Below are 27,847 nucleotides of genomic sequence, written 5' to 3' on the forward strand. Positions count from 1 at the left end.
GGTCGACAAAATCATAGACCTTGTCATTTAAAATTTGCTATTTGTCTGTATAAGAGTAAGGATGGGAAATATCGACTGAAATGGCTATCGATAGTTATCGATGATTTCCTACTACTATCGATAGGTTTTTCATCCCTATATAAGAGCCTGTTTCAGCCGAGGCCGCTCTTAATAGTTCTAGACAGCGACAACAGCAGTCGTCTTCTCTAAGCAGCAGCATTAGCAGTGCAGTGGATATCAGCGATGGCGGAAAGCGGCCACAGCTGTGGCGTAGCAATTGATAGTGCACTAGTTCAGTGTTGCCACATTTTCATCTGTACTGGGAGCTGCAAAAATCTTTTTCATCTGTACTATTTCCGGGAAAAATCTGTACCAAAATCTGTACCACTGGCCCAAAGTTTTTATTTTCTGCATTTTTGGGAAAACAGCTTCAACGTGAATTGTTTAGAGGAAACTGTGACTGCGTTGACTCAGTTATTTGCAAGATCGCATCCATTGTATCGTTGCAGAGTCGGTCAAAAAGTTTTGTCTAATCTTTTTTATCCATTTAAAAAATCTGTACTTATCTGTACATTCTCTCGAAATCTGTAATCTGTACGGTACAGAATCTGTACCGAAAAAACCGAGAAAATCTGTACATTTCCAGATTAATCTGTACAGTTGGCAACAGTGCACTAGTTGCAGTGGATCCCAGCAACGATAGCAGCTGGGCCAGCTGATGCAGTGAGGCACTTTAGTGAAATGCAGTCTCTGTGCGATAGCGGGCACTAGTAAATGCATTCAATGAGAAGTTGACTCATTTTGACAACACTTGAGCCGTCTAGTTTTGAGTGTTAAATCAGATTTTCACTGTTTATTTTATCACAAGGAATACCTTATTCGCACTGTCAGTGATAACGCCAAGATGTGATCAGTATCTTATCCGATATTGAATTGAACAACAGATTAAAAAATGACTGACATGCAAGCAGCCGGGTTTTCTTGTAAAAGTATTCTACTTCATCCTTACGGTCGTGGCTTTGCACACAACCCTCCTGTGATTTTTTCCTTTTAAGATCAGCTCCAGGATCAAATTTTGTAACACGGATCCCATCCCGTGTTCATTCTTTTATTTGTTAAAACTAGTTTCACTTAAGGGGTTATGTGTCTTTTTACTCGACAAAAAACAGGAAGGATAGGATTTTTTTAAGCGTATAGCACTTTTTTTATTGCATAAATATAGTAACTTTCTGAAAGTTCTGTAAATCAACAGCAAAAAAAAACACGTTTGTTTATAAGAAATACCAATCATTTGTGAAGTAATGGCCGGTTCCCCAAAACGCTATTTTTTAGCAGAGGTTTGCATTATTTACGGTTCAGACCCAGCAGATCAACTGAAATAAAAAAACTCATATTATTTCATTAGTTCAGAAGTGTGCCGGGTATCTGAACGATCATTTTCATTGGTATTTTGTTTTCAGTTCAAACGGGAACGTTTTTTCCTTTAAAAAACATGTTTTAGGCGCTAAAAATTACATTGAAAATTTTTTTCGGCAAAGTCCGCAGGAAATTCAATAACGAACATTTACAAAAAAAGATGAAAAAAATCGGTTCAGTAGTTCTACTGCAATTGAAAACACGGCAAAGTCATTTTTGAGAAACACCATTCCGAGATAAATGCGTATAAAATTGCAAGTTTAGCTTATGCGGCGCTTTCTCCCTGTTACTCAGATCTTTATGAAAATTTGTGAAAATGTGCTCAATAAGTTGTACTTAAAGATACTGCAACAAAAAAAATTGCTTTTTCGAAAACTAAAAAGGTATATAACCCCTTAAAGCTAAATGAAATTATTCGTAATCTTACAGAATCACGTTGGTTTTAGATAAAACTTTCTTATCTACTTTGTAAGAACAGAGAAATTGCATTGCACCACACAAAATATAAAAATTATAGAAGGATTTTATTTGGTTTGAACTATCAAGTAGAGTTAGATGTATTTGTGATGCTTGTTTGATATCAAAAGCAATTTTTCTGAGTGGATTTAACGTTTCACTTCTTTTCGTCCAAAATAATTCGCCGGCAAAAAGTTGCTATGAATAAAATAAAAAATAAAATAAAATTATAAAAAAATCAAAGATCAAAATACACAACAGAACTCTTCACGAGAAGCTGTTAACTACTTGGTCATATTATAGAGGTTGATTCAAAATTAAAAATTATTATTATAAAGGTCGAAAAAGAAATGCCTTATAACCACGCTTACTGCTTCGAGCCTCGTTCTTTCTGCCGATATTGTAGCCAGCTATAATTCCCTGGGAAGTTTTCAACTAAATGTCTCTTTGTGAAGTTTTATTGTAGTTTAGTGCCTGCAGTGATTTTCTTCCACACAATATGTGTTTGCCACGGTTGAAGGCTAATATACGTATACACTGAATTCTGTTTTTACGCGACTTCTTTTTACGTGATTTTATTTTACAAGATTTTTTTACGCGATTTTCTCGCAATTACGCGATTTTTTTAAGCGAATTTCTTGAAATTACGCGCTATGTGACATGGGAAATATTGTTTATGAGCCAAGATGTAACACACACACACATACACATACATACACACATACACACACACTTACCACATAGCAGTGTAGTTAACAAACTCAAATAAGTTAAAAATAAAAAAATATCTCACATTGCTGAAATAGAATTTACTCTCTTGATAATGTGCCGGTCAGAATTATTTGGTGAACACCAAAAATAAAATGAAAGAAAAATTATATATAACTTATAACCGAGTAAGTTGTTTTTATGGTAACCATCTTAATGAGATAAACTGTTATTACCATCAGTAACAGCATTGTAGTTTTTGCTTGATTGCACACGAATAGAAATCATGTACCGCTGCCATTTTCTTCCAAGTCATCAGTTTTATCACTTTTCAACAGACAACAAATTGTCTAAGAAAGTGGGCTGTTTCAAACTTTTCTAAAAGTTGTTACCTTCAAGACATCAAATTAGTCTTAGTTCATGGAAGCAAACATTAATGGACCTGTTGGGACAGGAAGACTCTGTCGATTTTTTTTATATTGATATAGAGAATATGGCACGCTCGTATGTGATTGGTTCATTGTTCGTGTCAATTTGTCCTTGAAACTTTTTAAGCGGCATCCATAACTATGTAACGCGCATAGGGGAGATGGGGGTATCCTTGAGCATTACGATTTGTTTCATAGGGGAGGGGGGAGGTGAGATCAGCGTTACGTAACAAAAAATCTCTGGAGAGACTTTCTAACACGAGCATTGAGGAGTGGTTCAAAAATTGGGTTTTTGCGTTACATAATTTATGGATGTCGCCTTATCAACTTTCACCGCTGAGTTTAATAATTATAACAAGCCTATCACAGAAAGTCGCCATATTAGAATTGTAGTCGTCTGTAGTCGTTATTTGGCTGCTGTACATCATCCCAATAATTTTAGACTGTTTCCCGAAAAAAACACCCCCCCCCCTCCTCCTTTTAAAGTCTGGAAGGGTGTGATAGAAACATTTGTCGCCCTCAAAAACTTTCACATGTCAAATTCGGTCTCACTTACTTCATTAGTTCCCAAGTGTTTGATTTGTATAGGAGTCCTCCAGAAGAGAAAAGGATGTCAAATTACCATAAAAATATTTTTTGCTCCGAAAACCTTTGAATAACAATTACATTGAATTACAATTACAAAATTGTCCAACATTTTATCTATCCAACAAAATATTGGTTATTGTTATCCATCATGTGGTTATGTTGTTATTACCGTTTCAAATCTGATTGAGACTTTGCCAGTTTAGTTTTCAATTTTACAGAATGTACTCCTGTCTAGAAAACAAAGATGTAGTCCTACGTCAATGTTTGTTAGTTCATAATGAATGTATCTTCATGAGAAATAAATCATTCGTTTTAATTCATCCACCTTTTTTAACAGCAGTAGGAAAAAATCAAAATGTTTAGTTGTCACTCGTTATTATTCAAATATTTTTTATGTTTCTTTTATTTAAAATTTTCATTTATTGGGAACAAATGAGAAAACAACTTGAGATCGTATACTATAAGAAATTGATTTTAAAACAAAGTGATTTAGAAAAATTGAAGAATAATTTTCTTATTTGAATAATTGATTGATAGCCTTGAAAAGAAGCGTTGATTTTTGATTGGCATATACTGTTGACACGGGTAGATTCTAGTTCTCTTGACATTCTCTGCTCCGGACACACTTCAATTAAGCAAACAAGACATAACGATCATACACACGCTACCGGCACACGCACAGCTATTGGTGGTGGGGTATTGGGGGCATGTTCAGCAACGCTGTGCAGTGTTACTGTCCGATTCGCCGGTTGGTCCGTCTGCTGTGGAACGCTGCGAACGAATGAGTCACCTGCTCAGCCTTGCTGCACTAAAATCAGCTGCTGCTGCTCTGCAGGCTGCGGGTCGAGCCATTTTCCAGCAAGAGTCAACCAACCACAATGAAGACTAAATTTCTGCATGCTAGCTTTTATACGTGACTCTTGAGAGTTGAACTTCCAGTAGGTTGTGGATTAGAGCGAGTAAAATCAACAACAATAACAAATCGGTTATAAAGTCCAGTGGTTATAAAACCACAACTTGGTGGACATACTGGCTTATTTTCCAATCGATTGCTAGAAAATGGAACGAAATCCGTGGGACACTGACTGAGTTTTAAGCATTTGAAAGTGCTCAATTTTCGTGACGCTCTAAATGTATACGGTTTTTTAATTTGTGCGCCTATATATGCTGCCGTAAGACGTAATTCTACGTCAAAAACGATCATCTTAGATTACAGTAAAGACTTTTGCACTTTTTTACACGATTTCATTTTACACGGTTTTTTACGACAATTTTCCAAATAACGCGGTTTTTTCTACGTCGTTGGTACTCTTTTTTTTTAAATTACACCTTTTTTGTACGATTTTTCGTCCTCGCGTAAAACAATTGCTATTAGTAACAATAACGGTAACAGACTATAGTAAGATATTTTTAACTCAGTTACATTTTTACACGGTTTTTTCTCACACGATTTTTTCTGGACGATTTTCCAAATAACGCGGTTTTCTTACACGGTTTTCTTGCACGGTACGGAGAATAGTGTAGAAAAATACTTTACTGTATTTTAAAATTAAGTTTAATTAAGAACAAATCAAAATGGGCACTGGTAAGTATGAAAAATTTCTGATAAAAACACACTGCACCTCATCTTCGTTCCACTTTTCTTACCAAAGTTAACCCGGTTTAAATGAAATCTTACGTAAGGGCCAAACAGTACAAAACAGTGGCACAGAAAATTATTTAAAAAGGAGAAAAAACTACCGATATACGATAGACTAAAGAACGATGGAAGAATCTTAGGAGTGCTAAACACGCCAAATATCAACCGTTTAAAACAAAATTCCCAATCACCCACAGCTCGAAATTTAGTTCAAAAATTGCTAAACAAAAACACGCCATGTTTGTAAGTGAACGATAGGCAATAAATAATGTAGAATGTTGTTCATTTTAGAATTCTCTTCAACAAACGCCGCAACCAATGTTCGAAACGTCGGATGTAGAAAAAATTGTCGTTTAGATCATTTACCGAGACTGCAAAGTCAAAAATCGACATCAAAACAGCCAACAGTCACCACGAAAAAGCATGTCTCTGTGATCAAAAGTTAACGTCTTTGCAAATTTCTCTCAATTCCGCGAGAATGGCGGGCGCATAAATTTCATTGGTCAGGAGCTCCGCAACAAAGATGATTTGTACGTTAGATCTCCTTCTTCCCAACGTCTCAATACCTAATAACATGCAAAGGGCTTATAGGGGGACAGGTAAGAAGTATTGTGCCAAGAGAGATACCTCAGGCAAGCTGATTGGTTAAAATTTTCTACTGAAAGTAATGACGTTACATTTTTCTATGCACAGGGTAAGGAGATTTCGGTTGCTCTTATCATTGAAGTTGTCGAGTATCTTTTGTAGTTCCAGGCAATCTCCAAGGCAGGTTATAGTAATGTAGGTTTCCACATCGCTTGCAAATAGAGCTGTGTACCTCATGGTAATATAGTAGCAGCACCGTTAATAAAGAATGAGAAGAAAAGTGGGCCCGAGATGCTTCCTTGCGGCACTTCAGAAGAAGTTGTGAATGTTTCTGAATGTGATGATCCAAAACTAGTACTAGAACTCTCAGATATGAGCAAAACCATTTCCCAGAGAGGGCCCCAGTCTTTCAAAGAAGAAGTCCTTACTCACATGAAAAGAACTGCGACGGATCTCTTAAGGTTAAACACATGTTCAAAACTTTGAAACAAGCACATGTAGGGTTTGCAATATATACCGGGGAATTTATTTCCGGGGAAACGGTGTTGCCAAACAATCGCTTCGGATCCGCTGACTATTTTCCGTTAAGCCCAAATAATGTAATTTCCTTCTATTAAACTTTTTTTTCATTTATTTGATAAGATATTTTTGATAAATAGTTGAAGCAAATACTTTGACAATCAACGGTAAAACCAAATATTAACCGGCATTTCATGCAAATATTTGATTCATGTAAAGTCCACTTTGGTGCTGCTATACAATTTGACGACGCCAGTTTCGCGTTTTGATAGGGTATTCGATTTTATTGCACTAAATATTGCATAGAAAACAATAGTAAATCTTGCAATATGTTTCGAATTGCGGGTTCGCCACAGAAGGCATTGTCATAGAGGCAGAATAATGAAAGGCAGAACTCTATGACCGTACACACAAGGCAGAATATTTCAAAAGGCAGAATTTCGAAGGGCACGAAAGGCAGAAGCACTGGTAGCAAAACCTGACTCACGATAGCCAAGTGCGCGATGACAAATTGGGGCGAATCCTGTTCACGGTATCAAAGCTGTGATTCAATATTATTTGGTAACCAGACATAATAACTGGTCACAAGCAATGATCAGTTTTGATGGGAGGTGCAAATCAAGCCTAATTATTAGATCCGAAACGCGCAAACTGGTTAGGCTCAGGTCCTAAAGACTCTCACGGCATCGCGGAGAGTAATTTTCGATGTTAGGTATAACTTACACTAGTCTCAACGGCTTGTTGGTTATAATTAACATAAAAAAATTCATGCGGTGAAGACGCATAATCGAGGGCAAGGAACCGAGGCGGCACAAAGCCGCCGTGGATTCCGCGGTCCGAGTCGGCCGCCGACCCGCCGTCGGAAGCGGCGGCCTCTCGCATACAAATAACTGATCTACTGGTTTTCTAGGATTATTCAAACAGGTTTTCTTTCCCTTAGTTAAGTCCGAACGAGCGGTAGCGACATAGAGTACGAGCGGTAGCGACATAGAGTCGTCCAAAGGCCGCGATGTGTTTTGTTAAAAAGAAAATAGACCATTTTTTGATTCTGCCATTCGTGCTCTTTGTGATTCTGCCATTCGTTATTCTGCCTTATGAAATATTCTGCCTTTCGTGGTTCTGCTTTTCGTGATTCTGCCTTTCGTGATTCTGCCTTTCGATTTTCTGCCTTTCGTAGGAGACCCCGAATTGCAAACCCTAAGCACATTATGGTGTAAATCGACGAGAACATTATTTTTTTCCATCTGGCAGTTAAACAATCTTTGTTGTAGAGAAAGATTGAACAGTTTAGCACCACTAAATTTTCATCATGAATGGTGGAATCCCGTTTGGTCCTGAACAAGTGGAGTGTTTCAGCTTTCGAATTGAGACGTGCTCTTCTGTGACTTGAAATACTCCATAATCTAAGTTGTCCTGCCAAGTATAGCGTATTACAGTACCGATTTGATCTCGCACAGACACTGCAGACGAAAAAGCGGCTTTAAAGTGCTCAGCAAATAGCTCGCGTTTGTAAGAAGCTATGTCAGCAAACTGATCATCTAACAACATCGGAGCAGGTATGCCATCTTCCTTTCGTTGGAATTGAATAAAAGTCCAGAAATGTCTTGATTATCGACCTAAACTTCTTTGATGCTTAACGTAATGAGAATGCAGAAACTGATTGTGAAGTTGTACGTGAGCGCAGTGAGTCTAAACAGCCTAAAAATTGGCAAAGTTTTCTATAGCTTCGATGAGCAGCTCCTTTTTGACGCGTTAGTTCACGAATATGTCAAAGAGCCATCACAGAGCAATTTTTTCGACTATCAATGGGCTTAACTATTATTACAAAACTAAATTACAGAGAAAAAGTCGAGCACGAATTAATTGTTTTTCAGTAATAACAATAATAAATCTGGATTTTATGGTATTTGATGTTTTTTAACAGTGCTTTGTAAGGCAGAATTAAAATCCGTAACAGCAGATCGACTTGAACTGTCCTACAGTACGGTCGCATTTTACCAACAGCTCGAGGCTAAGTCTTAGACTACCGAGAGATATTAAAATTTTGTTTTTCGCTTTCAACAGGCAATCTTTTTAAAAGACTACCTGTTGAAAGGCAAAGTAATAAATTTGTTTTTAAAGTTAACGAGTGTTTAGTGAATTAATTTGGTTTGAGATATTTCTACTCAAATTCTATAGTGAAGTGAAAGTGTAGTGAAGTTGTCCAGTTATGCCTGGAAAAAATAAAAAAGCTCGCTTTGATGCGGCATCAAGGAAACGTGAGGCATCTCCTCCAAGTGACACTGAAATTTCGACTAACAGGTATGATATTCTTTCTTCTGTTGGGGATCTAGAATTCCAAATTCATACTGAGCATAAAGCCGTTATGAAGAAGGTTAAAGTTCCACCTATTGTGGTATTTGTAGCAAACTTTAAAGCATTTCGATCAGAACTTTCATCATTTATATCGAATGTGAAAGTTAATTTTCAAATTGGTCGCCAAGGTGAAATTCGTATTTTGGCCGAATCTTTTGATGGCCATAAACATCTTTTACAGTATTTGACTGAAAAGATGTATAAATTTTACTCTTTTGATGCCAAAAACGAGAGACCGTTTAAGGCTGTGTTGAAAGGTCTCTCAAATGATCAAAGTATTGATGAAATCAAAGAATGTTTGTCAGAATCACTTGGTTTTGCCCCCAACCAAGTAATTTTGATGGAACGAATGGCAAATGCCAAAATTTTTCAAACACCAGGAAAATTACTTAGTACATTTTGATCGTACCAAAGTACATAGTTTAAAATGTTTAGAAAAAGCACGTGTTTTATTCAACGTGCAAATAAAGTGGGAAAATTTGGAGGAATCCATAATCTTACGCCATGTCGGAATTGTCAAGCCTATGGTCATGGAACTCGAAACTGCCATATGGCTGCAAAATTTATGATTTGTGGTGACACTAGTCACACGAAAGATATCTGCCCGTGAAAGAGATCACTAATAGTTTCAAATGTGTAAATTGTGGGGGAAATCACAAATCTAATTTCTTTAATTGTCCTGTAAGGTCCAAAATTATTGCTTCCAGACAACGTAGGAATTCTAAACAACCTGTTGTCAATGTGGGTATACAAAAGACTTTCAATACTGTTCAGGCATCACCAGCACTTTCATTAACAGGTGTGTCTGTAGGTCATAATTTAAATTCAGATAACAAATTTCAGACAAATAATCCTGTTCGGGCAACACCTGGCTGTTCATATGCCAGTGTCCTTTCAGGTAATATTTCAAATTCAAACAGTAACAAACCATTCGTGTTTGGTGCTGAAACGTCAGCCAGTATTGATTTAGGTAGTCCAACTCTCGAAAAGATTGAATACCTACAACAATCCATAATGCAGCTAATGTCCGTTTTGTTGAACTGTAACTCGATGTACGAGGCTGTTCAAGAAGGTATAAAATTTACAACTAATATTGTTATGAAAATGAAATTCAGCAATGATTTTAAATAATGCTGTAAATTTTCTAAATTGGAATGCTCGCTCTTTAAAAGCGAAAGAGGATGAATTTTTCAATTTTTTAACAGTCCACCATGTGCATATTGCAGTTGTGACTGAAACGCTTTTAAAGCCAAATATTAAACTAAAAAAGAACCCAAATTATATGGTTCATAGGTTTGATAAAATTGATGTTGCCGGTGGTGGAGTTGCAATAGTTATCCACCGTCGAATAAAACATCGTGTTTTACCCCATCTTGAAACCAAAGTTATCGAGAGTTTGGGAATTGAAATTTAAACAAGTATTGGCATTTTATTTATAGCCGCAGTGTATTTGCCTTTTCAATGCACTGGTGAGCGAAAAAATTATTTCAAGGGAGATTTGCAAAAACTCACAAGAAATAAATCTAAATTTTTAATCATCGGTGATTTTAATGCGAAACATCGATCTTGGAATAATGCTCAAAGCAATTCCAATGGAAAAATATTGTTTAATGATTGCTCGGCTGGATTTTATTCAGTTTTATTTCCAAATGGCCCTAAATGTTATTCTTCTATCAGGAATCCATCTACAATTGATTTGGTACTAACAAATCAAAGCCAGTGCATTTATTAACTCATGCTAACTTTGATTCTGATCATCTTCCCATAACATTTTCTATTTCCCATGAAACTCTTTTGAATCCCACTAGATCTGTGTTAAATTATCACAAGACTAATTGGGATAGATATCGTTCTACGATCGAAGAAAATTTGAATGATGATATTATTTTACAAAATAGTGCTGACATTGACAGAGCATTAGAAAATTTTAGCAGCTTAATACTCAATGCCCGGACATTATCAGTTCCTAAGGCAAGAGTGAAATTTAATGCACCAATTATTGACAGTGAACTTCAACTTCTTATACGTTTGAAGAACATACGGAGACGTCAATACCAAAGATCTCGTGATCCTGCTTTGAAAATTATTTTTCAAGAATTACAAAAGGAAATTAAACATAGATTCACTCTCTTGCAAAATGAGAATTTCATGAGAAGTTGAACAACTAAAACCTTATTCAAAACCTTTCTGGAAGCTTTCTAAGGTTCTTAAGAAACCCGCGAAGCCCATTCCAGTCCTTAAAGATGGTGATTGCATTTTTCTAACGAATGAACAAAAATCTTAAAAACTTGCTCAGCAGTTTGAAAGTGTTCATAACTCCAATTTGAACGTAGTAAGTCCTATTGAAAATGAAGTAAACCAAAAGTATGTTCAGATCACCACCCAACAATTTCTTTCCGAAGAGGTACTGGAAACAAACTTGAATGAGGTGCGAACCATTCTCAAAAAATTCAAAAACATGAAAGCACCAGGAGATGATGGGATTTTCTATATCCTCATCAAGAGACTTCCAGAAAACTCTTTAAATTTATTGGTAAAAATTTTTAACAGATGCTTTGCACTAGCACATTTTCCTACTAAATGGAAAAATGCCAAAGTCACTCCAATTTTAAAAGTCACTCCAATTATAAATTTTAAACTAATAAATCTGAAGGCTATTCGACTGGAGCTGCTCTTCTAGATATAGAAAAGGCATTCGACACTGTTTGGCATAAAGGTTTAATAGCTAAAATGTCAAATTTCAGTTTTCCGCTTTACCTCACAAAAATGATACAAAGTTATTTAACTGATCGCACTCTCCAGGTTAACTATCTAAATGGTAAATCTAATAGATTGCCTGTTAGAGCTGGTGTGCCTCAGGGGAGCATCTTGTGCCCAATCTTATATAACATTTTTTCTTCTGATCTTCCTGATTTACCACCAGGTTGTGAGAAATCTCTGTTTTGTGACGATACAAGCGTTTCCGCAAAAGGAAAAAGCCTTCGTGTTATATGCAGTTGGCTTCAAAAAAAATTAGATATATTTTCTTCATACTTATAAAAATGGAAGATTTCCCCTAATGCTTCAAAAACACAGTTCATTATTTTTCCTCATAAGCCAAGAGTTTCATTTCTCAAACCCACCCATAACCACGTTATTAAGATGAACGGTGTGGTCTTAAATTGGTCTGGTCAAGTTAAATACTTAGGGCTAATTTATGATAAGAATCTTACTTTCAAGGAGCACATTGAAAATATCCAGTCAAAGTGCAATAAGTATATCAAATGTTTATATCCTCTTATCAACAGGAATTCTAGACTTTGTCTCAAGAATAAACTGTTAATTTACAAACAAACATTTAGACCAGCAATGTTATATGTAGTTCCCATCTGGACAATTTGTTGTGCAACCAGGAAGAAGACACTTCAAAGGATTCAGAATAAACTTTTGAAAATGATTTTGAAGCGTCCTCCCTGGTTTAGCACGAACGAGCTACATAGGCTCACTAATGTAGAAACATTAGGAAATATGTCAAGCCAAATTATCAACAAATTCCGACAAAAATCGTTGCAATCCTCAATTGCAACGATTAACTCACTTTATAGTCAGTAAGATAGTTTTAAGTTTATTTTAAGTTTCGTTTTATTCCTTTTATTCCTTTTTTTTTCTTGACAAGTAGGTTTCATAATTTTCCTACAATTACATTATCTTAACTGCGAAAGCTAATAACATTCAATAATACTAAAAAGCGTACAAATATATATATATATATATATATATATATATATATATATATATATATATATATATATATATATATATATATATATATATATATATATATATATATATATATATATATATATATATATATATATATATATATATATATATATATATATATATATATATATATATATATATATATATATATATATATATATATATATATAATAGTGTTGAAATGTCACCATTTGTGGCAGAACACACAATACTAATTCTGAATAGATATTTTAGTACATAAGTAAATCGTTACAAACTCCCCCCCTATAAAAAAAATCCGTAACAGCCATCGCATGTCATGTGACCGAGAAAAAACGATGTGAGGAAGAATCATTTTTAAACAAAACAACTCAAAGTCATAACAAAATTTTGAATTAAATTGCAATACGCAATTCCTGATCAGCTCAAAAATCTATTTGGACTAAAAATTCGCTCATCACTTTCAATTCGCTCACACACTGAAATGCAAAATTTACCGACAAACAAAACCGAACTGCGTTCAGTTATTTTCAATTGACCAGAACTTTTAAAACCACCGATTAAGGCTCTTGTCAAGTCGAACACTTACCCATCATTAGCACGCACATAGCAACGCCCAACACCAAAAGCAATCAATCTATGAATCTTTAATCGTTAAGAAAACAGCCCAAAGACACTCCCTCCCACGGAAGCTCTCGAGGAATGTTCGACGATGATGCGATGGTGATGGTGTGAGCCGCACACGGGCGGTGGAAAATCGGACCCGAACGGATCAATTGTACAAGGCTGTCGTCGTTTGTGGGGCACATAGGCAGCACGGCCGAGAGGAAGGAGAGGCGAAACAGCAGCGGGTCACACGCAACGCAAATTACATTAAATTTATGCTCCCATCGTCAATGGTCCTCCCGTCAACGGCGCGTCCTCGGCACAGCTGGCAGTAAATGCTGCGTGAAAATGGATAGACTTCTACATACCGGGGTATAGCAGCAGAAGCAGCAGCAGCACCGACAGCAGAGTGTTTTTCCCTATAGAGTTTGCGGCCGGACGGCTGCGGTTGGACTTTGCGTTGGTTGATCTGCCGGTTTGTAGTCCGCAAGCTCGCATGGTCCCTCTGACTGAGCCCAATGAGGAAAACTTAGTATGGGACGTGGAACGATATGAAGGTTTCTACACATCGTTTTTATGATCCTTTAGCGGGACTACTGGCTGACTGCTGTTGGTTGTACGGAGAAATGCAGCAGAGTGGGGGATGCACTCTGGTGGTGTACTGCATAGCGTCTGCACATGTAGCGGTCGGTCATACTTTACCCCGATGCGACAATGTGCTGTACAGGATTCATCAAGTTGATGGAATGCATACGTGTATTTTGTGTTGGTTACATTGATTCAAGCTGTGATATGCCTTTTCGCTGCTACACAGTGGGTCACGACCTGATTAGTTTGTTCTGCACTTTTTAATGAGCGATGGACAAATGCGTCGCAATATACTTCTACACAGGCCACCGGTCAGCATTGTACGGTTTTACTTTATTTGAATAACAAAAGTTACAAGCGTACTACTCAAACAAAACTCACCGCCGATAGCTTTAACTTATACACAAAGACGTGTTTGACATTGGTTCGTACGGCATTACGTAAACAAAAAAAAAACGCACACTCATACCCACAGTTCCCTATTGATGGAACGAAAAACGACCAGATTCTGGGAAATATTTTCCAATCTGCTAGATATCATTCCCATCCAACCGTAATTAACGGCATCAAATTCAATTACAAGCATACGAAATAATCTGTCCCTCCACTCTGTTTTGCGCTCTGTCATTCCCACTGTAAGAGAAAGAGACACAGAATTGCCAACGGTCGATCAATTTGATTCTGATTTCATTCGCATCCGATACCGATATTAAGTGACAGATAGCGAGCGAGCGATGCGCGGAAAATTGCATCCAAATACCGTTAAATGACGCAACAACGAACACAGGGTGGAACGGGGGCCGAACCTGCGCGTCTCTGATGTGCGTCACTCAACAAAGCACTGAACCAACCAACCAATGTGATCGAACACACGCGGTCCCTTGGTCAACTGTGTTCCGTTCGCCAGAGCTGCCGTCAACATCGCGGGGCAGCTCGAATTTCAAAACAATTGCTGCTCGAGCACACATAATCCGGAACGTGCCAAAAGTTGTGTACTTATCCTATGTGTGTACTGTGTGCCTGCCTTCTGCTCTGCTGCGCTGGCTAAGCATGAAGAGAGAGAGAGAGAGAGAGAGAGAGAGAGAGAGAGAGAGAGAGAGAGAGAGAGAGAGAGAGAGAGAGAGAGAGAGAGAGAGCGGGAAGGAAACGACGAAAAACCAATCGGATCTTCGAAATAGCACAGTAGGAGCAGCAGTAGCAGCAGTTTACGTGGACATGTGCCATTCCCTTTTCTATCCCGACGTCCCGGTGCGCCATTTGAGCAGCAAACGGAGATCTTCCGGCAAGAATCGGTTACGCACGAGCAAGGCGGCAAGGCAAACATGCTCTTTGCATCTGCTTTCCTGACCATGTGCGCGTCTGCCGCCGCCCGTCGAAGCGAAGTTTATGTTCTTCGGGAACGGATTAGGGATCGGATTACTTGATGACGATGACGACGTCGACGACGATGCTTAGCTATTTAAACGGTAGCTGATGCTACTGGTTATGGCCTTCAAGCGGATCGGAGCTGTCTTTCTTGGCGTTCGTTGTTTAGCTTTTCAGTGATTTTGGTTCATAGAATTCGATCAGAAAACAAAGTAAGATCAATATAACGAATTGCACCTGCAAACTACCATTTTTTTTTGTTTTTGTTACAATTTGTTCTTTCTACGAACGCTGATTTTTCAAAGAGTTATTAAAAAATGAGTTCCAATCAAAACAATAAAATTGAACTGATCATTTTTGTTATAATAATTTGATCCTTTTTTTATTATTTTATTTTTATTTCGAAATATTCAGACATTATTTCCAAAACCCTAGTGAGTAGATAGGTTCGACAAAATCATTTTTTTTTTTTTTTTTTCTTCACATAACATTTATTTGACACGGCACAAATACAATTTAATGTTTAACGGCGCCAATTATATCTGATGACTTAAAAACTAAAGCAAATTTTTTATCCTCGCTGCCGACTACGAGCTGAAATTAAGTCTAACTTAAAACTAGCATGGGATTTCCAACCAGTGTTTTGTTGTTCAATGGTCGTCTGATAATCGTCGAATGGCATGTATGGATTCGTTCTGCTGAGCCACGATGTCGTGAGTTGGGACAGAGGCTCGTAGTCCTTGGGTCCTGGTTCTATTGTGCGGGGTCTGGTTGCTGGTTTTGTGCTTAAGGTTCAAACGTGTTCTTGTCGTTTTGTTGGGTGTAGACGGAGGGAAACGGGACTAGACTGGGGCGTGGATGGATTTCAGGAAAACGTATATAAGGGACATGTAGGATAGGTCACGGCTCGCCAAGACATCACGAACAGGAACAGCCGGCTGTCTACCCTCGGCCTGCAGGGAAGCTATTAGTTTAGACCTGGCGTCACGGTGTACAGGGCATGACCAAACCACATGCTCTATGTCGTGATAACCTTCACCACAGGCACAGATACCACTTTCCCCGAGCCCAACACGACGGAGGAGCGCGTCAAATCTATAGTGATTGGACATAAGCCGGGACATCACGCAAATGAAATCCCGACCTACATCCAACCCCTTGAACCACGGGTTCGTCGATACTTTGGGGATTATGGAATGTAACCACCTTCCCAATTCCCCTCTGGTCCAAGCATTTTGCCAACTGATGATCGTATTCTGACGTACAAGTGCGAAAAATTCATTAAAGGCAATTGGTCTTTCATAAATATCACCGTTTGTTGCGCCCACCTTAGCCAAAGAGTCCGCTTTCTCATTACCCGGTATCGAGCAGTGAGAAGGGACCCACGCTAAGGTAATCTGAGTAGATTTTTCGGATAAAGCACTCAGATGTTCCCGTATTTTCCCCAGGAAATACGGAGAGTGCTTAACATCTTTCATCGATCGGAGAGTCTCAATGGAACTGAGACTGTCCGTAAAGATGAAATAATGGTCCGTGGGCATTTTTTCGATAATCCCTAGGGTGTACTGAATTGCAGCTAATTCTGCGACGTAAACAGAAGCAGGATTATCGAGCTTATGGGAGACGGTTAAATTGTTATTGAAGATACCGAAGCCAGTGGACCCATCAAGAAGTGATCCGTCAGTGTAGTACATATTGTCGCAGTTGATGTTTCGATATTTATTGGAAAAAATTTTAGGGATCTGCTGCACGCGTAAATGATCCGGGATTCCACGAGTTTCTTCTATCATGGATGTATCGAAAAACACAGTAGAATCAGAAGTATTTGATAAGTCGACACGATTTGGAATATTCGAAGAAGGGTTAATATTTTGGGACATGTGATTGAAATACAATGTCATAAAACGGGTTTGAGAATTAAGTTCGATTAACCTTTCAAAATTTTCAATCACGGGACGGTTCAAGACCTCACATTTGATTAGAATACGAGAAGACAGGCTCCAGAAGCGGTTTTTCAATGGTAGTACTCCAGCTAAAACCTCCAAACTCATCGTATGAGTCGACTGCATGCAACCTAAGGCGATACGCAAACAACGATATTGTATTCGCTCCAGTTTGATCAAATGTGTGTTTGCTGCGGAGCGGAAGCAGAAACACCCGTATTCAATAACAGACAATATCGTTGTTTGGTAAAGCCTTATAAGGTCTCCTGGATGGGCTCCCCACCATTGTCCGGTTATTGTACGAAGAAAATTCACTCTTTGTTGACATTTTTTCATCAGATACCTCACGTGACAACCCCAGGTGCCTTTAGAGTCGAACCAGACACCAAGATATTTGTGTACCAAAACCTGAGAAATCGTTTTACCCATTAATTGTGTTTGAAGCTGAGCAGGTTCATGCTTCCTAGAAAAAACTACTATCTCAGTCTTCTCCGGAGAGAATTCGATACCTAGCTGTAAAGCCCAAGCAGACAAATTGTCCAAGGTATCTTGCAATGGTCCTTGCAAATCGGCAGCTTTGGCTCCTGTAACAGAGATTACACTGTCGTCTGCAAGTTGTCTTATCGTGCATGAATTTGCCAGACATTCGTCGATGTCATTTACATAAAAGTTGTAAAGAAGGGGGCTTAAACATGAGCCCTGGGGAAGACCCATGTAGCTAATGCGAAAAGTTGCCAAATCGCCATGCGTAAAATGCATGTGCTTTTCGGACAACAAGTTGTGCAAAAAATTGTTCAAAATTGGAGAAAATCCTTGTCGGTGAAGTTTACCCGAAAGAATGTCAATAGAAACGGAATCAAAAGCCCCCTTAATGTCCAAGAACGCAGACGCCATTTGTTCTTTACGAGCATACGCCAGCTGAATATCTGTTGAAAGCAACGCAAGACAATCATTCGTCCCTTTGGCACGGCGGAAGCCAAATTGAGTTTCTGATAGTAGACCATTTGATTCGACCCAGTGGTCTAAACGACGGAGTATCATTTTCTCCATCAATTTCCGGATACAGGATAGCATTGCAATCGGCCTATAAGAGTTGTGATTAGAAGCTGGTTTCCCTGGTTTTTGGATGGCGATCACCTTCACTTGCCTCCAATCCTGCGGTACAATGTTTTGCTCCAGGAACTTATTGAACAAGTTCAACAAGCGCCTCTTGGCATTGCCGGGTAGATTCTTCAACAAGTTGAATTTGATTCTATCTAATCCAGGCGCGTTATTGTTACAGGACAGGAGGGCAACTGAAAGTTCTGCCATCGTAAAAGGTGATTCTATCGCGTCGTGGCCCGGAGACGCATCGCGAACAATATTTTGCTCAGGAACAGAGTCCGGACATACTTTCCTGGCAAAATCAAATATCCACCTACTTGAAGACTCCTCGCTTTCGTTGACCGTTACGCGATTCCGCATTCTTCGGGCTGTGTTCCAAAGAGTGCTCATCGATGTCTCCCTCGACGTCTCGTTCACGAACCGACGCCAATATCCACGTTTCTTTGCTTTAGCCAAGCTTTTAAGCTTGGTATCAAGCTCCGAATACCGTAAATAGTCGCCAGGTATACCTCCCGTCTGGTAGGCCTTAAACGCGTCGGATCTTTGCGTGTAGACATCGGAGCACTCTTGGTCCCACCACGGAGTGGGAGGCCGTTCTTTGATCGTTACGCCGGGATATTTCTTCGTTTGGGCTTGCAACGCGGCGTCGAGAATCAAGCCCGCGAGGAGGTTGTATTCTTCAAGTGGTGAATGATGTTGAATCGACTCGACCGCTTTTGAAATCATTTCCTCGTATAACTTCCAATCGACATTTCGTGTGAGGTCATACGGAATGTCAATTGGTCGCATGCGAGTTGACCCGTTAGTAATTGAAATAAGAATAGGCAGATGGTCGCTACCGTGAGGATCGAGGATTACCTTCCATGTGCAATCCAACCGTAGCGACGTCGAACATAAGGATAGATCCAAAGCGCTTGGGCGCGTCACAAAATCATTAAACGAGCACAAAAAAACATGAACGTTTAACAACTTTCGTCTTCAAAAAGTGTGAAAATCTAACAAATGGAATAAGACACAAAGTCATCGATAAATTAAACATTTTAATTCAAATTTTTAAGCTAGATAATTTAGACACTTATAGAATATCATGATTCGTAACGCAAAAAGTGAAAGGATCTACGCCAGGGTGAACAATTACAGATCTGCTGCTGAGAAAGTGAAGAGTAATAGTTTCTCTGGCGAATAAACGCACTCAACTTGATAGAGCATAGGCCCAGTGAAACTCTTGTAAATAACTCATCCGCACAAGCATGATTAGTGAAATTAATTGTTCAGTGAACATCTGAGAATTGCGTTACTGGGGTGCAACAAAAACGTTGTAAAATCGAACATTCTGCAGAATACGTACTGATGGTGAATTTAATTCGAGACCTTTTCTTACACAAATGTAGCATTTTCTTCATACTATTTACAAAAAATACGGATTAAATTATTCGTCAAGGTTTCACAGGAATTTTTAAACTTTTCCTGTAATACGGCTCATCAAGCAGCGCACACCTTCTTCGTCCATCGTTTTGGCTATCTTATTCCACCAAGTCTTCATTTAATTGATATCTTTGACAATTTTTTTCTTTGCCTTGCGTCTCCTCTTCATGATTGGCCAGTATTTCTCAATAGCGCGGAACTAGAGACAATTGAGTGGGTTGAGGTCTTTCGGGACAAACTGAACCCCTCTCTGCAGACCATTCTTGAACGACTTTGCTGTAATAACGGCTCGCCGTATCTGGCCGAGACATCACGGGATGGTCGTGGATTCCTTTCTGGAGACACTCTTTTTAGTACAGTTCCGAGGTCATTGTCTCATTTTAAACGAAAATTTTTGTTTTTCTGCCACAGCTGCAAATGCCCCGCCAAATCATAATTTTTGCTTCAATTTGTCGGTGGACTGGAGCATTCCTCCAAGCCGTTGTCAAGTAAAATTTTTAACCAGGGATTTGTCCGAAGTCAACCTTGACATAGGTTTCGCCGTCCATCGGAAAACGCCCGTCGAATTTGGTTAGCACCTGATCGAAAAACTTCTTAGCAGTAATTTTGGTCACAGTTTTCTGTTTTATGGTTTAATTTGGCTGTTTGCTAGCTCGATACGACTTGATTCCTTCCCGGAGTCGACTTCTCCGCACGGTCTATGGGCAGCACCGAATTTTCTGGTCAAATCACGGTCCAACAGATTGGGATCCCTCTTGATGGTCTCCAGATTCTTACAACGTAGTTTCCGGGCGACAGTTCCACTCCGATGATTGGCTTGAGGCTTCCGAATCGTCGTCAGTGTTTTCTTGTACCGTTTGATAACGCGTTATACAGTATTTCAGGGCGATTTCAACTGTTTATCTAGCCTGGATGCAGACCATAATGGATTTCTCAAATAAATATGCCAAAATGTTTCCCTTCTTTCTTTATGAATGTCAAATGATGTGTTTTGGTTCAGGGTCAAAATTTGCCATTTTACATAAAGTTATTAGATCCGGAATCTTGTAAACAAGTTGTCAATTGGCATATGTTGCCTGCAACAAAACATCCACTATAATTTGCGTTCGTTTTGGAAGCGTTTTTCAAGCTTTTTGTATAAGAAATCCACCCTAAAACTGTTACTGTGTAACTCAAAAATTAGTCTAACGATCATTTTTAAATTTGGCTCAGAAGTGTAGGATAGTATTACAAATCAACTGGCATTAACAGTTTTGATGGCATATTATTTTACAATAACGGATTTTCGAACACGGTGGAATAACACTTAAACTGGGGAGAGCGTTCCTCTTTTTCCTATTATTTTTGTTATTATTGCGTAGATTAACATTCAAATCTTCCAGTTTGCCAACACATTTCATGCACGCAAAAGTTGGACTCTTAAAGAGTCATTGCGTGCATCTAGTTTTTAATATATAATGTATTATACAAATCACGCATACGAGTGGCTGGAGTAAATCACCACACATTTTTGATATTCACTAGACAAACCAGACACTTAGGCGTGGCCCCAACAGCCTTTCCATGCACACTGTGACCAAGAAAAAATGATTTTAGTGCGACAGTGTCTTCAGTAAAGTTGTTCCATTAATCATTCTCCATGTTATAGAAATTGCAATTTTGCAATCAATCCACTTAACAGTGGGAAACGAATTTTACATTTTTCTATTTTGGAACATAAAAATCAACTTTGTTCGGCAAAGTTATAGCACATCTTAAAAGAAAAAATTTTGTCGAAGACATCAGACTTCTATCTGCCTATTTGAAAGGACTGTTGTGGAGTTTTCTATAGATCACCCCCAAAAATCAATTGTTTTCAATTTAACTTTCTATAGTGATGTTTTATAATTTTTCAATGTTCTATATTATTGATTGCTACAATGAAACAAACAATTTCTTCGAAGAAAGTTTATTTTCATCTCCCGTATTTCTTTGGTTATTGGCGATGTTTACCTAAATAATGCACTTATTTACACTAATTACTTTTTACTCAAAACAAAATTGATTTTGGACCCCAAACTCTCATTTTTGCATAGAAACATCCACTTTGCTGAGTAAAGTATTAGTACATTTTATAAAAAAAAACAACTTTGTCGAAGACAGCATACTTCTACTTGCCAATCTGAATGAACTATTCTGAAATTTTCTTTAGAATGCCTCTTAAAATCATATTTTAATAAAACTTTTTATTGTGATTTTCTAATTTTTTTCAATGTTCTACAATTTCATTGACTATAATAAAACGCACAAGATCACCAAAGTAAGTTTTTTTTTCATCTCTTATATTTATTTACTGCCGCGACAAATGCCTATATCTGGGGATTGCCTGATGTTTTACTTTAACTTTTTTGTAGAAATAGTTTGGTATGCAGATATTTGAAAATTTTGAAGATACAGTGATCACCCGATTATATCTCACCCTGTTGATTTTTGGCGTGATAAAATAGGGAAAGTGATAAAATCGGGAAATTTTTTAAATTTTATTTTTTTATTGAAGATGTTAAATCAATAACTAAATACGTGAAATCAGCGATTTTAATTTTTTTTTGGAAAATTTATCTGTACAAACATATGAAAAAAGCTACAGTTGTTTTTTCACAAATCGATATATCTGAATAATGACTAAAGATAGAGAAAAGTTGTCAAGGGATGAATTTGAGAAAACTGTTTAAGCTTTAAAAAAAAATATTTGAAAAATTCATTTTGAGATCCTGTACTGAAAAAAAAAATTTAAAAACAAAAAGTGACTATAAAAATTCGATCAACACTATTTTTTTAAAACATTTTTTTTTAGATAGATAACTCAGTTGCCTGAAACTTTTCTTAACAAACCTTACGAAATAAAAAACCTAAAAAAAATCGATGTAAAGTTGCAAATAAATTACAATTAAGTTTTTTTTATTGTTCATGTTTTTGTTTGAATTGGTAAAATGAATTGCTTGCTTTTTTGTAGCGCAGTATCATAGGCAAAATATTAGATGTTCTCACAACACTAACCTCACTCATCCCCACTTTGCCGAAGAGAGCATGCTGATATCTCTCACATATTGCAACCAGAAAAATCTTAAAATGTAAATAACGATTTTCAATGCCTTCTCACAGAAAACTTGATGTTGCTTGCAATATCTAAGAGATAGAAACATGATGTCTTCTGTAAAGTTTCTTGTTTTGAGATCACCTAATACTTTGCCTAAGACACCAAGCGTCTTTCTTTATCTAATGAAAAAGTAAATATTCTATCTCACTTTTAGGAGAATTGATCTTCCAGCTTTCTACATGACATTCAAAAGATGCGTTTTCAAATTTTTTGAAACTTCTCCGAACATATTATACGGTTAAAATAAACATTTGTATCACTAATCAATTATTCGCACGGTAACAGCAAAATGTAACATTGTGCATCGGTTGAATTTTTAATGTAAACTGCATCCAGAATGACACACAGACATTTTTTTAATGAAATGTTTTATGATGATAAAATCGGGTGAAAAATGTGATAAAATCGGGGGCAGATAAAATCCGGTACAGATATAATCGGGTGATTACTGTATTTGTTAGTAATTTAGTGCATTATTTTAATCGTCAATAACTTAAGAAAAATGAGAGATAAAAATGAACTTTCTTAGATGAAATTGTTAGTTTCTTTATAGCAAACAACATTGTAGAATAATAAAAAAATGTAGAAAACCACTGCCAAATGTCATATTGAAAAAAGTCGAAACTGTCTTCGATAAAGTTGTTTCTTATATAATGTGCTACAACTTTGCTGAACAATGTGAATTTTTATATGCAAAAATGAAAAAAGAAAACTCGTTTCTCACTGTTTAGTGCATAAAATTGCAACTTCTATGAAATGGCGAAAAATTGGATCAACTTTCCAGGAAATACTTGTGCTCTAAAATTAAATTCTTTAAGTCAAAATAATTTCGATCACGTTTTTGCAGCTTTGAAAATAGTGTGTTAGATCAGCGGTTCTAAGCCTGGGATATGCGAAAGAGAATCAGTAATGGTTGATAAAGCAGTTTTTCTTTACTCTACCTCATTTGTTGTTCAAACTTGCTCTTAAAACATGACTGGAGCAATCAAACAAACCATAGTTCAATTTGAAACCTGAACTAGACTACCACAACATGATCTACCACTATTCCCTGCGAGAACATTCCAAGCCAGGGGGTACAATTGATTAGAATATCGCCAAAAAAGGTTGAGAACCATTGTGTTAAATGAACCTTAGAAAGATGGTCATATTTTGATGCTAAATTAAGGCTTTTAAATCACTGAAAAAGCAAATTTTTGTTAATGAATTATTAATGCAGTTAGCACATCGATAAATAAAAAGGTGCTACATTCCGATTCGGAACTCGACTTTCTGTTTATTATACACAGATTTCGCAGCCAACTGTTAAATGTACAGGACGATTGCGGGGCTAGCGTTACGATCCTACTGACACTAACAGTCTCTCCCGAGTCGAGACTTGAACCTACGACGACCGGTTTGTTTGGCCACCATGGTACCTCGAGACCAGCTGGGAGGAGCCATCGATAAATAACAAATACCAAAATTTAGTTTTCGAAAAACGAGAACTGATTAACACTATTTAGAAAAAAACAGAGGGCAATGTTACTAGAGGCCAGGAGTCAAATGAATGCAGACTATCTTTCTGAGGTTATAACGGATCTACATCGTGTAGTGTAATATTTTGCATATCAGGAAAATAAGACAATCAAAAAATTTTGTTCCGTATTGAAATAAACTACACACTTGTGCGTGGCCCCAACAGCATTCTTACTGTCTATTGGTCTAAGCCGGTGCCAAACACGTATAAAGAAGCATATTGCGTTTCTCTTATCAGCCGGCTGAACAGAGAACAAACCGGAAATAACCTCATAGAGACGTGTTGGACGTGACTGGTGCCGTTATTGATCCTTCAAAAAGCATTGAGTCACTAAAACTTTTACCATGAGATTGGTCGGTCACTCCCAGCTAGGGCTCTGCATTTTTCAAACAAAACAATGAAACTGAATACTAAGCGGAGACATTCCAATTCGAACAGATTCATTCACACTTGATTCCTTCCGGCTACTGTCAACGAACCACGATTTACTTTTTCGCTGACGAACAGATTCGATCACGAAATTCTTGCGCGTCTGGTGTTCATAAGGTCATTTTCTTCAGTGTGTCATTTGAACGCATCCTTTCGTTTGATAAAAATTTTCTCGCACCGCAAGACGCAATTTGAACGACAATGGCATCCAATTAATACATCACGTAAGCTGCGATCAATTTTTCGGAGATTTTTTTTTGCTGTTGGTTACTGGCGCCGCGTAACCAGTACTGTATAGTACTGTACTGTATGGAAGCACCTTGTCTCCGTGAACGCTCATTTTTAATTTTTAATTAAAAATCATCAGGTGATAGTCACACAGACAATTTTTTGAGAAAATTTTTAAATAGTTTACTATTGAAAATCATGAAACGAAAGTTTACTTAACCATTATTCTGCATATATTTACGGATACGCATAACGATATAGTGCTCTTCTTAAAAGTCCGAAAATTAATACCATTTTTTCAAAATATTTCTAAACAACTGCCCAATTAAACAACCCTAAGCACTTATACAAATACAATGCATTTTTTTATGAATTCGCGCATCCAATCTTTTCCCCAAAAAAGTTACTGTTAGCGAGAACATGATTAATAAAAATGAAATTTTTTGTTTTAACCACATCAAACCATGTTGCTAACAGACGTGGAGTTTCTAACTACAGTTATAATCTCTTAACTATTTTTTTTTTGTACTTACAAATATTATTTTCCAAGAAGTAGCAAAGACTCATACCTGCAAAAAAAATAAAACGAAAATGTAGCATTAGGCATATGATTTGTACAAATTTAAAGACTCTCTATGTTTTCTACGTAACAACAGGGCAGTTCCGTAGAAGTTTGCACTGTGTACTTTGAAATTTTTATATAAGGTTTTCTAGCCACAGCATTTTTCCTATCGGCGGACAGGATCACTCTCTCAATTTTCATCAAGTTGACACCATATTTTTCTTGTTTTTACATACTGGCAGTGCGTACGTTAGATTTTTATCTCATCGTTTTATTCGAGTCAGTTTCCCCCATATTAGAGTATCTCAAAAGTGTACTGTTTTCTAAATAGTAATAAAAATTCTCAAAAACTCGAAAATTTGAATAAAAGTAAAACATTGTCATATGCTGTTTTGTTCGCCGTATTGAATCGTGACTTACTTTTCATGATGGTTTATATAAAAAAAAATCCAAATAGTTTAAAACAGATTTTTTGAAAACGATTTATCGTACATACTGTCATTGAAATAATTTGGATTGAAGCGTGCTCAAATTTCATTGTTTTTACAAACATCACCGTATCCAAAGTTTTGAAATGGGGAAACCCGAACACCGAACTCACATCAGCGAACGGTATCATTCATAAAAACGTTATAAATCCTACACGAGAATGACCAAAATTTATTATCCCCGAACCAAGGCTTCTCCGCGTGTGTAAAAACCCGCAACAGTTATGACATTTAGGTCGTATTTTACGGCGGGCATCGCGCGAACGTCCCTCGAACAACATTCGCCTCTGAGAAGCTGTGGTGAAAAATCGTCTCGTATGACTGACATTCCACTGTACGGGGCTGGGTTCTCGATCTTCGCTCGTCTACCGCGCGGCCACGGCACACAGCAGCAAGATTACGAGTACAACCAATCTCAAAGGAAAAAAAATCAAAAAGACAGATGCAAATTTCCTTCACGCCACTGCAGCAGCGCGATCTTAACCGTTCCCGATGGGTTGGTTCGTACGAACGCTCGCACATTTCGATTTTTGTGAGTATGTGGATGTGATCTCGTTGCGCAATTGACATCTCGGCAGTAAAATCACCTCGAACATCCTTCCCCATCAATCACCCGCCATCGTCGTCACACAGCAAGCACGTCGACGGCGCTGTCAGTCCCCAGTGTCACGCAGTCAAAGCGCCCTGCTAGCAGCAGTGGAGTGGAAAATCATTAACTCTAAAAGTCAATTCGCGTTCCCCTTCCTCACAGCCCCGGGCTCAACAACCGAAAAAAAAAAGTTCATTAACACACCATCTTCCTGTAGGAAGAACCCGACACACACCACGTGTGCCCCTCGAGAGGCTGCGCACGTTGCTTCCTCGAATCTTCTGGCCGCCTGTCTGCCTGCTCGTGCGTGTGCGTTATCGGCATTTGGGAAAACCATATGCAAGAAAGGTACTCGAAGCAGCTTGCATCTGCGTCTTTATGCAGCGGGGTGTGACGAGTGTGGCAGCCAATGGCCCATCATAAGTCATCTCTCATCCCGAAAGGCGACAGACACGTGCGGCCATTCTGGCTTCCGGTGGGTTTGTGTGTCTGTGTGCACGCATCGTCTGACTAACTGTCTGGATTATTATGGATTGCAGCATCTATCTAGCAACTGGCGCAGAGCACTTTTCCCCTGGCACTTATATCTAGTGCTGGAAAATCGGGGCTGGATTAAAAGCCAGAGGAAGCGAACTGTCATAAACTAGCGTTCGGAGATCATCTACGGCCAACGTTGGTAGAAGTATTCGACAAGGATGAAGGGAGTTTTCCGTTTAATGTTTAGCTTATTCCGTTTCTCAACGTGAAGTTATGAAATTATGAGAGAATTTCAACAAAAAAGGTTTCGAGTGACGTACATTAACCTAACGACTTAATTTACACACGCGCGCCTTTTTTCCGTCAAGGCCACCAAAGCGGCCAGTAGTAGTACGTACATACAATTGCGTGTCTGTTTTATAATCTTTCCGCCAGAAGACAAATAACCTAATTTTCGCATTCATTTCCATGGGAACTCATTTCTCGCTAACAAACCAGCCAGCCAGCAATCAGCGCACCAACCTTGTAGGATTTTTTCCGCTTGTTCCACAACAAAACATTTGACTCTGACCGTGAAACAACACAAAAGAAATATTCTCGAAATAACGCCCGAGCGACCCGGTCTGCCGCGCTGACATTTACGGAACTGAGAAATGAGCCACTAGCTGGTCGTAAATTGCCCTCCAGGAATATGGCAGGATTTCCTCCTTATTCAAACGATCCAGAGGTACCACGGTCTACACGCGCACTGCTTTAATTGTTTATGAGGTAAATAGAATAATCCTTGTCGTGAGCCAGAAGGAGCCAACCCAACACGACACGTCACGTCATTTATCGATCAATCGAACGCAACAGGAGAAACAATGACGGCTGGCCCCAACTAATTGATTCCTGCGAGCCAACAAAAGAGCCCACGAGCGGTGAATGTCCAAAGCTTTGACCGGCAGGCCAGG

General features: G+C 38.1%; 1 protein-coding gene across 11 annotated transcripts in view; it reads right to left on the reverse strand.

Moving 5' to 3' along the window:
- The window catches only part of LOC129725533 (myocyte-specific enhancer factor 2), a 205,573-nt gene that overhangs the window by 77,438 nt on the left and 100,288 nt on the right, over window positions 1–27,847 (reverse strand). For 2 of the 11 annotated variants that reach the window (XM_055681491.1, XM_055681492.1), the window contains one exon: window positions 25,312–25,347. The exons of the other annotated variants lie outside the window; for them this stretch is intronic. The gene's annotated coding sequence lies outside the window, so the exon portion shown is untranslated. The remainder of the gene's footprint in view (window positions 1–25,311; window positions 25,348–27,847) is intronic. 11 annotated transcript variants of the gene reach the window in all.

Source organism: Wyeomyia smithii, chromosome 2 (genome assembly GCF_029784165.1).
Source record: "Wyeomyia smithii strain HCP4-BCI-WySm-NY-G18 chromosome 2, ASM2978416v1, whole genome shotgun sequence".
NCBI lineage: Eukaryota > Metazoa > Arthropoda > Insecta > Diptera > Culicidae > Wyeomyia > Wyeomyia smithii.